The sequence below is a fragment of the Pinus tabuliformis genome, chromosome Q, assembly GCF_031772625.1.
Source record: "Pinus tabuliformis cultivar Carrire ecotype Pingquan chromosome Q, CPIR1, whole genome shotgun sequence".
NCBI lineage: Eukaryota > Viridiplantae > Streptophyta > Pinopsida > Pinales > Pinaceae > Pinus > Pinus tabuliformis.
The window spans coordinates 1343281013-1343293147 of record NC_142296.1 but is presented as its reverse complement, the minus strand read 5'-3'; the positions used below and the strand labels follow the sequence as shown (position 1 = coordinate 1343293147).

Below are 12135 nucleotides of genomic sequence, written 5' to 3'. Positions count from 1 at the left end.
ACATGATCCATATGTCTAAAAATAGACATAGTCTAAAAATAGACTTGCGCCAAAAATAGCCTGCGGGCCCACTTAGTGAAGGCGACTCTTTTCACTAAGCTCCATCATCTTGTTGCAATCTCAACAAGCATTTCTTGTTGCACACTTTTCAACAGTTGTAAGCTTCATTAATCCTCCCAGCACTACCAAGTGCATATATAACAACATTGTAAGAAGACACATCAAAATCCAACCCAGAAGCTCTCAGTTCATCACAAGCTTCCAAAGCTTCAGCATGCATCCCCAGTGCAGAAAAGCTTGTCATTCTCAAGGCCTGAATACCATGTGGAAGCCCACTTTGACGTGCAACATCGAGCTGCTCTACTTCCTTGGAATGCCTCCTCTCTTCAAAAGAATGCCCAATGTTTTGTATGTATTCTCATTGGGTGAAGCCTTTAGTTTTAACATTTGATGAAAAACTTCAGCAACCTCTCTCAATCTTCCATCTGCAATGAACAGGCTAATGACACTATTAAAAGAAAGAACGTTAGTAAGAAATCCCGATTCTAACATTTCCTTTGCAATTTCAGTGGCTTCATTAAGCCTTCCATTCTTTTTGTATAAGGACAACATCATGGAAAAAGAAAATTCATTTGCCTGCTGCTTTTCCTTCAAGACTTTGAATACTTCTTGTGCTTCAGTCACCATATCAGTGCGAGCATAAAGGTCAAGCATACAGCCTGATAAAAAGGCATCTGGCTCAACACCCAATTTCTGTATGCGTTTGTACGTTTCTTGTGCTTCCTTCAAAAAACCACGTTTACTATAAACCTTAATCAAAGAACTATACACCACAGAGTTCCCTGCAAAACCAGCATTTTGAATTATTTGAAAGTAACGTATAGCTTCTTCCACACATCCAGCTTCAGCCAATGCATTTATCAAGGCACCATAAACAAAAACATCTGGCTCCACACCTGCGGTAACCATCTTTTCAAACATCTTCTCTGCCTCTGCAACTCGACCCAATCTTCCATAGGCAACAATAACAACACAAAATGATGAACAGTTAGGCACAAACCCTGCTTCCTGCTTGTTGGTAATAAAGTGTTTTGATTCATCTAGAAGTCCTGAACTTGCAAATGTCTGAATGACAGAAGCATATGTACATCTGTCAGGAAAAACCCCTTGAACTTCCATTCTTTCAAACAACCTCAGAACCTTGTCATGGACTTTTGCAATCCCATAGGCCTTGATCATGACATTAAATTCTAATACAGTTTGACCCTCGCCTCTTTCTTGACTGCACTTAAACACCTTTTCAGCTTCGAAGCAACAACTTTCAAGACTTTTGCTGATTGCAAAACACAATTTCATGAACAACACACAACCAAACAAAGCAAAACAAACTGTGTGAATGGAAAATAATGCCAAAGGGAAAAGAATAATCTCTGAAATCAGTGAGAATCTATGCCCATGCAACCTACAAGATTTGTACGTGCTTAATATTGGCATAAATTCTACACCAATTGGGCTTCACATAGACCATTTTTCTCAACCCATATTTAGGTAACTCTTACATTTCTGAAATCTTCATTGATGACTCTTCCCTGGCCAGTATTCATTAATATATGACTTGAAAACCTAGAAAAAACAGTGAATTTTGACCCATCAACTGCAACAAAAAACTAAACCATTCGACATTACCCAATTGTAGTTCTATGTGCTAAAAATGAAATTGCAGCATTAAAACAATTCCAGTCAGTCATGACCATGGACCCTCTGTCTAAAAAGATTATAACTATATTGGCAAATAACACAATAATATCCATGCTTGCAATTACTTACGTGCTTATCTGTATCACTCAGTGTCGGAAGATCAATATGAACTTGAGTGGCATGCATTCTAAACAATGGACCAACAAGAGTTGCACTGTTTTTGACATGACACACTATATCTTGATCCTTAATCTCTGCAACCTGCAATCAGATCAGTTAGCAGATATTTAACACTGGAACACTATCTATATCAAGATAAGATGTGCAAATGTTCCTCTGTTTTCAAAGCCTTAATTTATATTGGAGGAGGGAATGACCAATGTCTTTTTATTTGCATTTTTGTTATACACTAAAAGAACTACTAGTACCCTTTTATCCACAATTTCTCTATACAAGGAGCATAGATTTAAATTTCCCAAAAAAAAATAACCTGTTACAATTTTACAAAATGTTAAAAGACACAACAGCATGAATACAGGATATGCCAACTTCCTTTTAAAAGCTTTGCACATGAAATGGAGCTCGAAACCAGATCTGCATAATCTTATATAATGTGACCATGATCTTGCAACTGATGCATGAACTCCCTCTCCTGGGTAACAAATCTGGCTAAAGCAAACTTCCCAGCACTTTTATAGGCATCTATAATTGCCTTGAACGTGAATTCGTTTGGCTGAAAACCCTTATGTTTCATTTTGTAAAACATTCTCCTAACACCGTCTACCAACCCTAGCTTCCCATAGCTAATTGTCATACTCGCATAAGTAATTGTATCTGGTTCAAGACCTTTGGCTTGCATGATCATGAACATGTTGTAAGCTTCATTAATCCTCCCAGCACTACCAAGTGCATATATAACAACATTGTAAGAAGACACATCAAAATCCAACCCAGAAGCTCTCAGTTCATCACAAGCTTCCAAAGCTTCAGCATGCATCCCCATTGCAGAAAATATTGTCATTCTCAAGGTCCGAATACCATGTGGAATCCCACTTTTACGTGCAACATCAAGCTGCTCTACTGCCTCCCTTGGAATGCCTCCTCTCTTCAGAAGAATGCCCAGTGTTTTGTATGTATTCTCATTGGGTGAAGCCTTTAGTTTTAACATTTGATGAAAAACTTCAGCAGCCTCTCTCAATCTTCCATCTGCAATGAACAGGCTAATGACACTATTAAAAGAAAGAACGTTAGTAAGAAATCCCGATTCTAACATTTCCTTTGCAATTTCAGTGGCTTCATTAAGCCTTCCATTCTTTTTGTATAAGGACAACATCATGGAAAAAGAAAATTCATTTGCCTGCTGCTTTTCCTTCAAGACTTTGAATACTTCTTGTGCTTCAGTCACCATATCAGTGCGAGCATAAAGGTCAAGCATACAGCCTGATAAAAAGGCATCTGGCTCAACACCCAATTTCTGTATGCGTTTGTACGTTTCTTGTGCTTCCTTCAAAAAACCACGTTTACTATAAACCTTAATCAAAGAACTATACACCACAGAGTTCCCTGCAAAACCAACATTTTGCATTATTTGAAAGTAACATACAGCTTCTTCCACACATCCAGCTTCAGCAAATGCATTTATCAAGGCACCATAAACAAAAACATCTGGCTCCACGCCTGCGTTAACCATCTTTTCAAACATCTTCTCTGTCTCTGCAACTCGACCCAATCTTCCATAGGCGGCAATAACAGCACAAAATTATGAACAGTTAGGCACAAACCCTGCTTCCTGCTTGTTGGTAATAAAGTGTTTTGATTCATCTAGAAGTCCTGAACTTGCAAATGTCTGAATGACAGAAGCATATGTACATCTGTCAGGCAAAACCCCTTGAACTTCCATTCTTTAAAACAACTTCAGAACCTTGTCATGGACTTTTGCAATCCCATAGACCTTGATCATGACATTAAATTCTAATACAGTTTGACCCTCGCCTCTTTCTTGACTGCACTTAAACACCTCTTCAGCTTCTAACCAATAACCCTGTTCCCCATATGCATCAATATTGGCAGCATAGCATTCACAGCTCACTCCTCTAGCAAGATGGAACCTTTCAAACCATGCCCATGCTTTCTCAAGCATCCCCAGATCTATATACATCCTAATAACAGCTGATTCGGAGTACTCATCCACATGAATGCCCAATCCATCCATCTCCCTGACAACAGCTTCTACTTCACTGACCATGTGTCTAATACAAAATGCATATAAAATAGTTCGACAACCCACAGTATCAGGAACGAGCCCTGCTTCCTTCATCTTTGTGAAGTAACAAAATGCTTTATCAATATTGTCATTTTGAGCATGCAATGCTATAAGAGTGTTATACGTCCTTGTGTCAGGCAAGCAATGAAGCTCTTCCATTTTCACCATAAGGGCATCTGCTTCGTCAAGATATCCATAAGATACACAGATGTGAATCATGGTATTGAATGTTACAACATTTGGGTTTATTCCTTCTTTTAACATCTCAGAAAATAACTTGGAAGCTTCTTTTAGGCGGCCTGCCTTCCCATATGTGTCAATTAATGTATTATACATGTAAGAACTGCCTAGCCTCTGAACTTGATCATTCTCTCTGCAAGGATCCATGCACTTATCATCTAATAACCCTTTAATGAGCACTCCTTCAGGAAAATTATTTGGAGAGCAGTCCCTAGAAAGATTTTCCCAGAAGTCCAGTCCCTGAAGAACTGTTCAACTTTCTCACATTCCCTTGCCTTCTTCAAAATATGGACTACCGTGTTCATGATGACCTCATCTGGCCAGAGACCTTGTGATATCATGTGATCTAGCCAGAGAAGAGCCTCTTCTTTGAGACCAGCTTTCCCATACACATCTATAAGAGTACCATAGGTAGTGGCGGTAGGCAAGACCTTGTCTTTAACCATTTCTTCCCAAAAGTTTTTCAGTTGATCCCATTTCCATGCTCTTCCTAGAATTCTAAGCAGGATATTATAGTGAATAACATTAACTTCATAGCACTCTTTCCTCCTGAAACTACTTAAAAATCTGAACCGCTCTTTCCCACTCCCACTGCTCCTTTAGGATAATGCTTTGCTCTTTTGCACTGAGGTTTGCTTCCCAAGGTTCAAGCGCTTCGTCAATGTTCTCTGTAGAATCCAAAGCTTGCAAAATGGCTGGGATACACCCACCATACGATTTGTGTGAGCTTTTTCTTTTAGTTTCCATTTTCTTTGTTACATTTCTACACCCAGAACTTGACTTTACTAGTGTGCTCTTGTGAGACTCTTTTGGTGGATAACAATGGCCTTTCGTACTTGGAGAAACATGAACAGATTGAAAATGTTGCTTGTATTTTTGTTTCCTCTTAGCCCTCCTGGGATGTGTATTGCAATAAGGATAAAGATAAACATATCCTGTGTTTAGGGCCGAAGAAGAAGGGATGTCTACTAATGACTGCGCTAGCATTTCTTCTGTTTGATAGGAAAAGGAAAAACATGAATGAAATAATAATAGATTACAGAGACTCGTAACAAGGAAACCTCCTGCGCGGCCTGAATCGTATCCTGGCGAGATGAGGCTGTAGTGCCGTGAAGTTGATTGGCAGCGTGTAGGGCAAACGAGTACAACTATTGATATAATAGCACAAGGCTACGCATGCAGGGAAGAAAGACATGAAGAGTCTCTGCGAAGAGTCTCATCGCCAGCAGAAGGGTCTCATCGCCAGCAGAAGAGTCTCATCGCCAGCAGGCCAGGCCTGGCCTTTCATGGCCCATTACCATGGGAAAAAAACCATTTTTCTATGAAAAAACAGATTAAACGAATGACAGAAAACACCCCAATCATCTAACACACAGAATCAATGGCTCAGGATCGCACACGTCACATTTTAGGGATGTCTTTCTCAGAGGGAACGCCTTACGACGTAAAAATAATGAAACGATGCATCGACCGATGGAAACGAAATGTATGGAAAAGCTACACCGGCGTAGGATTCGCCATGATAAAACAATAATAAGAATCTAACATTATGTAATATTATGTTACTCTATAATTGACTCTATAATTGACTTTATAAATTCTTTTTTGGAGGTGATATGGAAGAAAATTTCATGCAATCAGTAAAGCAACTATAAGACAAAGGAAAGATTGCACTCATGGGTCGCAAAAGGCCACTGAAGCATATGAAGAAAAAAATCGAAAAGAAGAGGCACAGATCATTGCCATGGTTAGAGAGGTTCAGGCCGTAGCCGAGGAATTGAGAAGGCTAGCAGAAGACAAATAAGAAATCGAGGGTGATTGGTGTAGCTTTGATTTGCTACCACCTTCTATGTTTACAGATGAATTTTTTGATCATTGGGTTATCAAGATGTTAACTTTTCTTCGAGCTAGAGAGTTGATTGAGTACGAATCTAATAACCCATATGATGCAGTATGTGATGTTTTAGCATTGAATTTTATAAGACAAGCATTGGATGAGAAGTGTTTGTGCAGGGTAGCAAAAGCTACAATTTCCAAGGAAGCATGGAAATTCCTGGAAGTAGAGTTTGGTGCAATGGTGAGTGACATGCGACATCAGGTTATGTCACAAACAAAGAAGTCAACTGCAGATCTGAGCGTATATGAGCAAGTCTCTGAGAGAAAAACAGAGCTTGGAGAACCCCACTTAAAAGTGGATGATGGTTGTCAAGACCGTAAAATTGAAACCCATTATGCAAACAAGCATATGGATGAAGAGGATGCAACAAAGATTGCAAAGAGAGAAGTTGAAGCCTTTGTGGGTGAAACAAAGCAAGAGAAAATAAATGCTTAAGGAATCCACTGTAATGTGGATGACGTAGATGATGGTGAATCCCACTGTTATGAGACACATGTGGATGGTGACTACAAAGTGAGATGTGAATTGGGGAATCCAGCCACAACTGATGGATTTGGTGAAGTTGAAATTGTCATTTAAATAGATAATGAGCACATGCATTCTCGGATATCCCACAATAGTGTGAATGAACATTATGTTGACGATATGTGTGGTTTCTTTTTTGAAACAGGGATTAATTGTGTAAATATGGTAAGGGCAATGTTTGATGAAACATTGAAGGTTGAAGCTACCAAGTGTAGCAGCAAGATATGGAGTTGGAATTGCTCATGAAGCAATATGTCATCTAGCAACAGTTGATGATCAAGAATAGGATAAAGTGATCGAAGAGTTTTTGATGAGAATATCTACTGACAACATAACAGTGGAAGACAACGTCCATGTAGTTGAAAAGAAGGCAGATGTAGAGTAGGATAAAGTACCATCTCGAATAAAAGAATTGAATGAAATGGTGAATAATGAACTTGAGTGTGTAGATTATAGGAAAAAAGAAATAGCACCTGATCATGAAAGTGAAAATAATGAAATGGATGTTTATGAAGACAGAGATGAATGCATTGAAACCATTTTTCAGCAATGGAGTTAAGAAGAGATAAGATTCTAATATCAAGAAATATGGCAGAAAGAAAATCAAGAATATGAAGCACAAGAAACAAAACAAAAAAGACAGTTTGAACATGCAATGTTTTCGCAGCAATCCATAGTTGAATGAATATTTGAAGAGGAAGTTGTAGAAGACATGATCCAATTGTTTTTTAGAACAAGTTCAAGACAAGTCAAAGAAAAATTGCAACATTAACAAGTGAATAAAGCCTACAGCAAGAAAGTTCAACAGAGAATGAAGCAATTTCGAGGATATAGAATCTGGAAGAAAAGAAAAAGAAAATGCAAAATTGTAAAATTTTTGAGTCATTGTAAGCCTAGCTGAGACATAGACCAGCAAACATGTTTGAGTGATAATTAAGTCAAGTCATGTTTGAGTTATGTTGAGTCATACAGTCGTAATTAAGGGGGAGTGTTAGAAATAGTAATTACTCCCACATGTGGAGTTGGCTAAACATAGAGAGTCAGTTAACTGAGTGATTGAGTGTTGAGTCAAGTTGAGTTAAGTGATAGACGAGTTTGAGTGAGTGGTTGCATGTGATTGCATGTCAAGATATTTTAGGCAAGTCGCTAGTTAGAAAATGATAAATACCCTTCACCGGGTTTATTGTAAGCATCATGTTTTGTGTGATCAATAGAGGAGCAACAACTTGTGTTTTATGTGTGAATTCATGCTTTGTCTCCTCTACCTTGCCAACAGGCCTAACATTGAAGCTATATGTGAGTTCAACAATCTCATGTGGCCTCAAGGAAGCCAAAACTTCTGGTAAGACCTTTACCATGCATTTAGGGAAACACCTTTTAGGCGTCTAGGGTTCTTGCTTAAAACTTAGGATTTAATTTTAGTTATTGATAGGGTTTAAAGTTTTTTCTCTAAAACTAGTTGGTCATCACTGATAAATGTAGATGTATTTTAATCATGTCAGCCATGTCATCCGAGAGTATGTTGAGAAGAAGAAGGATTTGTCTCACAATATTCACAAGATTATTTTGGCTAGTTTGGGAGTGAGCAATTACTACGCTTCGCACTTCGAGCAATGTAATGTTTGGTTCCGCATGAATGAATACCAAGTATCATGTGATGAAGCCTCCGAATTGATTGGCCTTTTGTCTCATACAGATGGAGGTAGCATTACGATACTGCATGAAGATGAGGTGGGTGGTCTTTAAGTATTAAGTAAGGCTGGAAACTAGGTGGAACTGAAGCCCACACCCAATTCATTCATTGTCTTCCTAGGAGATACATTACAATTAATCTTCATTTCTTTGGTCATGCAATACATTATTTTTCTGTTATTTTGCAGTGTCAAGTTCAAACAACCATCCAAAACTCTCCTCTTCCTCTGACGATCTAGAATTAAATAGTCAAATTGTTTGTCATAATGCCAAATTAAATAGTCAAATTGCTTGCCTCACGAATAATAGTATTGTATATACAATTCTAGGTTGTAATGAACTTTTGTAAAAAAGAAATTACATAACAAGTGTGCCTTACAAATAATAGTATTGTATATACAATTTTGTGTTCAAATGAAGTTTTGCGTATGGAATTTTTATGAGAAAAATTCAGAGAAAAAAAATAAAAAATTACAAAACAGGGGTGAGGAGGAATGGAATTTGACAGGAAAATTGCTAATCAAAAGCTAAAAGCTAATTTTCCTTTGTACTTAAATACAGTCAATTGGTCAACCTAAAAAAATAATGGTTATGAGTCCTTTGTAAACCTTAAAGAAACAGTATTATTTTTTAAAAAAATTATTTTTTTGGAAGTCACACAGGTGTATCTAATAAAAATATAATTTAAAATGAAAATAAAAAGAAATTTGGTTAAATTTAAATAATATTATTAAAAGCATAATTTATTATAAACCAAAAAAAGAGATTGAACTTTTGTTATTAGAGATTTTAGTTCATTTGATTTGATTTGAAAAGAAATTATTCTAATTAGATTTTTTTTTCCATATTATAATTGTTATTTTTTATTTTCAATGATTTTATATCTTAATTTTTTTTAATTATTTTTAATACTTAATTAATAAGATGTTAATATGGGGTGACTTAATAATGTTATTGGGATAATAGGAGTTAAGATATCTCCTGTAGCGTTAGCTCTTTAACAATTAGTAGAGGTGTTTCCTCGGGAGGAGTCTTGCAAAAGTTGGTGAAAGGGATTGTGGGTGTTTTAGGATGATGGGACAACCATCTTGATTAGGACAAGGGTTTAACTGCTAGAGATTTTCCATTAAAGACAATATTTCCACCTATACAGAAAGATTTTTTAATGATTTGGAATTGGTAATATGGTCTTGCAATTGGTTTTACTTCTAGTTTTCGCTATGTAGAAGGTTGGTGAGCACCTAGGGTGCTCAAAATTTTGAGTTTACCACCTTTTTCTGTTTATCTCTCCTTATTTAGGCCTTTTCTTGATCTATGTCTCGTTCTTCTCATCGACTCATGCTCACCTTCATGGCTTCCCTCTTTCGCTCTTGTCTTTCAGCCTCCCTTCTCCTTAGGAGTGTCATTTTTCCCTTCCTCAATCTGGCATTTCCTATTTTTTCTTAGTTTTTCATGGGTGCCCTTGGTAAGTTTCCATCCAGGCATCATTTGGTGATTGGTATCTTTGGGTTTGCCTCCTTTCCTCTCCGTCCTCTTGAGTTGACTTTTGAGGATTACCTATGTAGGTGATGTGTTTTTGTTTTCCACTCCACGAAAGTACCACCTATTTGTCTCACCGAACACTTTTAGACTATATTTTCTTATTTCTAAGATTTTCTATTGCTTTGAATTTTCTACGTGCTTGTAGAGAGCGAGGTGCAACGTATTACCAAGAGTGGGTCAATAAGGGAAATACTGGCATGCACCATGAGCTCGAGGAATTTCCATCACATTATCATGAACTCACCCTAGGACACATTGAGGAAGACGTCACATATGCTAAGGGGAAGCATCACCATTGTGACATCCTCTCTTAGAAAAGGAGCTTATCACTGAATGAGAAACTTGGACACTAGACATTGGATATACAAGTGTTCGCTTCAACAAATATATGCAAATTGTTGATCTCTATTGGAAGATGAAGTTTCTACTAGGCGACATGGTCTTGGACTCGCATGAGCATCCAAAATATATGAGCCACTCCCTTGAGCATCTTTGTCAACATCTAAGGGACTTAGTTTGCAAGATGAAGCAAATTGAAGATCGTCGTGGCATTTCCCCTCAATGGGGAAGACCCTAAAGGGCCCATCGAGGTGGTAACTTCATATTCTAATCACAATGCCTAGTTAGTTATATGTCTATGTTTTATGTTTCCTATGTTGGAGACACTTTTCCACAAAGCTTCTTAAGACAGTTTCTTAGGTTTTGTTTGTTTACATCATCTCTCCTAGTACTCATTGGTCCTCTCTCCTCTACAAAGATCATTTTTGGATCTGGTCAAGTCTCCTTAATGAGGGACTCATGTGAATTTTTTCACTTATCCTGTGAACTCTAGTTTTTAAAGGAAATACACTTTTCACTCTCCAAAAAATATATACTAATGAATTAAAATTTAAGATACATTAATACAATCTATATATACATTAAAAAAATCAAAATAAATTTTAAAATTATTTTATTATATATATATATATATATATATATATATATATATAATTTTATATATTTAATAAATTAATGATTATTATGAAACTTCGAAATTGATAAAAAAATTCAAGTTTTTTATACCTATATTTTCGCTTTTCAATAAATTAAAAAATTAAAATAAAAGTTTAAAATTATATAAAATATGTTTTTATCTTAAAATGATTTGGAATTAACATGATTTTAAAATATAAAAAACAAATATACAGTAATATTTTTCTGATTAAAATGTTATTCTAATTTTATTTGAATATAATTAAAAGTAAAATAGTTTAAAATATAAAAAAAACAAATATATAGTAATATTTTTCTCTTTAAAATGTTATTCTATTTTTGTCTGAATATAATTGAAAACTTTTATCTTTTAATAAAATTATTATGTATTACTTTATACTAAATAATTTGTATTTATATTTTTAATGTGTACTTTGATTTTAATTCTACGTTTTTTACAATAAAATAATTTTGTAAAAACAATTTGATTCTCTGATTAAATTTATAATAACATTTTGAACTTTAAAATAACATTTTTAAATATAGTGAATTCTACCTCCATCATATCCAAATGAGTATAAGCGATATGCGATAGCCTATGATTGGCATATTGGATCTCAAAAGTAGTGTAAGTTGTGCAGTGGTAGAGTGGTATTTCTCTCCTATGACCTTTACAGTCATATAATTCTTTATAAATCTTATGTTTCCAACTGCATGCAAGCATGGAGTAATAATAGACTTTGCAGTGGAAAACATCGTGTGATTGTGAAAGGACAACAATCTCGTCTGTCCATGGGTTTGTTCAGAGTATTTCCAGATGAGATGGAGAGACGCACCACCACAATTAGTGGACAATGAGCATCCACGTCATTACAGAACTTTTCATTATATATACATTAACACGAAGTATTTTTATCTATTAGTTTGTTCAAATAGAAATGACATTAATTTCTTGATATTATAAATTTTAGATTTAAAACATTATATTATAGAAAATTACTTTCTATGAGTTCTAGTTTTCAGAAATCAAGCAAAGTGGAGATTCCACTTTAAATGCATGATATATGACCTGGCTAGAATAGAGAATAAAAAATACTCTTGTCTATTACTTCAAATAGAAATGAAGTTAACTACTTAATATTATAGGCTTTAGATTCATGATTTATGTAAAGCATTATATTTATTATATATAATTATTTTGTATGAATTTTAGTTTTGAGAAATTAAGCAAAGTGGAGATTCCACTTTAAATGCATGATATATGATCTAGTTATATTTTAGTATAAAAAATATAATTAGAATC

The 12135-nt window shown here is 35.6% G+C and overlaps 2 pseudogenes; one reads left to right on the top strand and one right to left on the bottom strand.

Annotated features, from left to right (window-relative positions):
* The window catches only part of LOC149224834 (C4-beta,C20-epoxidase-like), a 38313-nt pseudogene extending 26428 nt beyond the window's left edge, over positions 1–11885 (top strand).
* On the bottom strand, positions 2303–5188 carry LOC149224835 (pentatricopeptide repeat-containing protein At1g73710-like; annotated as a pseudogene).
* Positions 11886–12135: the final 250 nt, after the last annotated feature.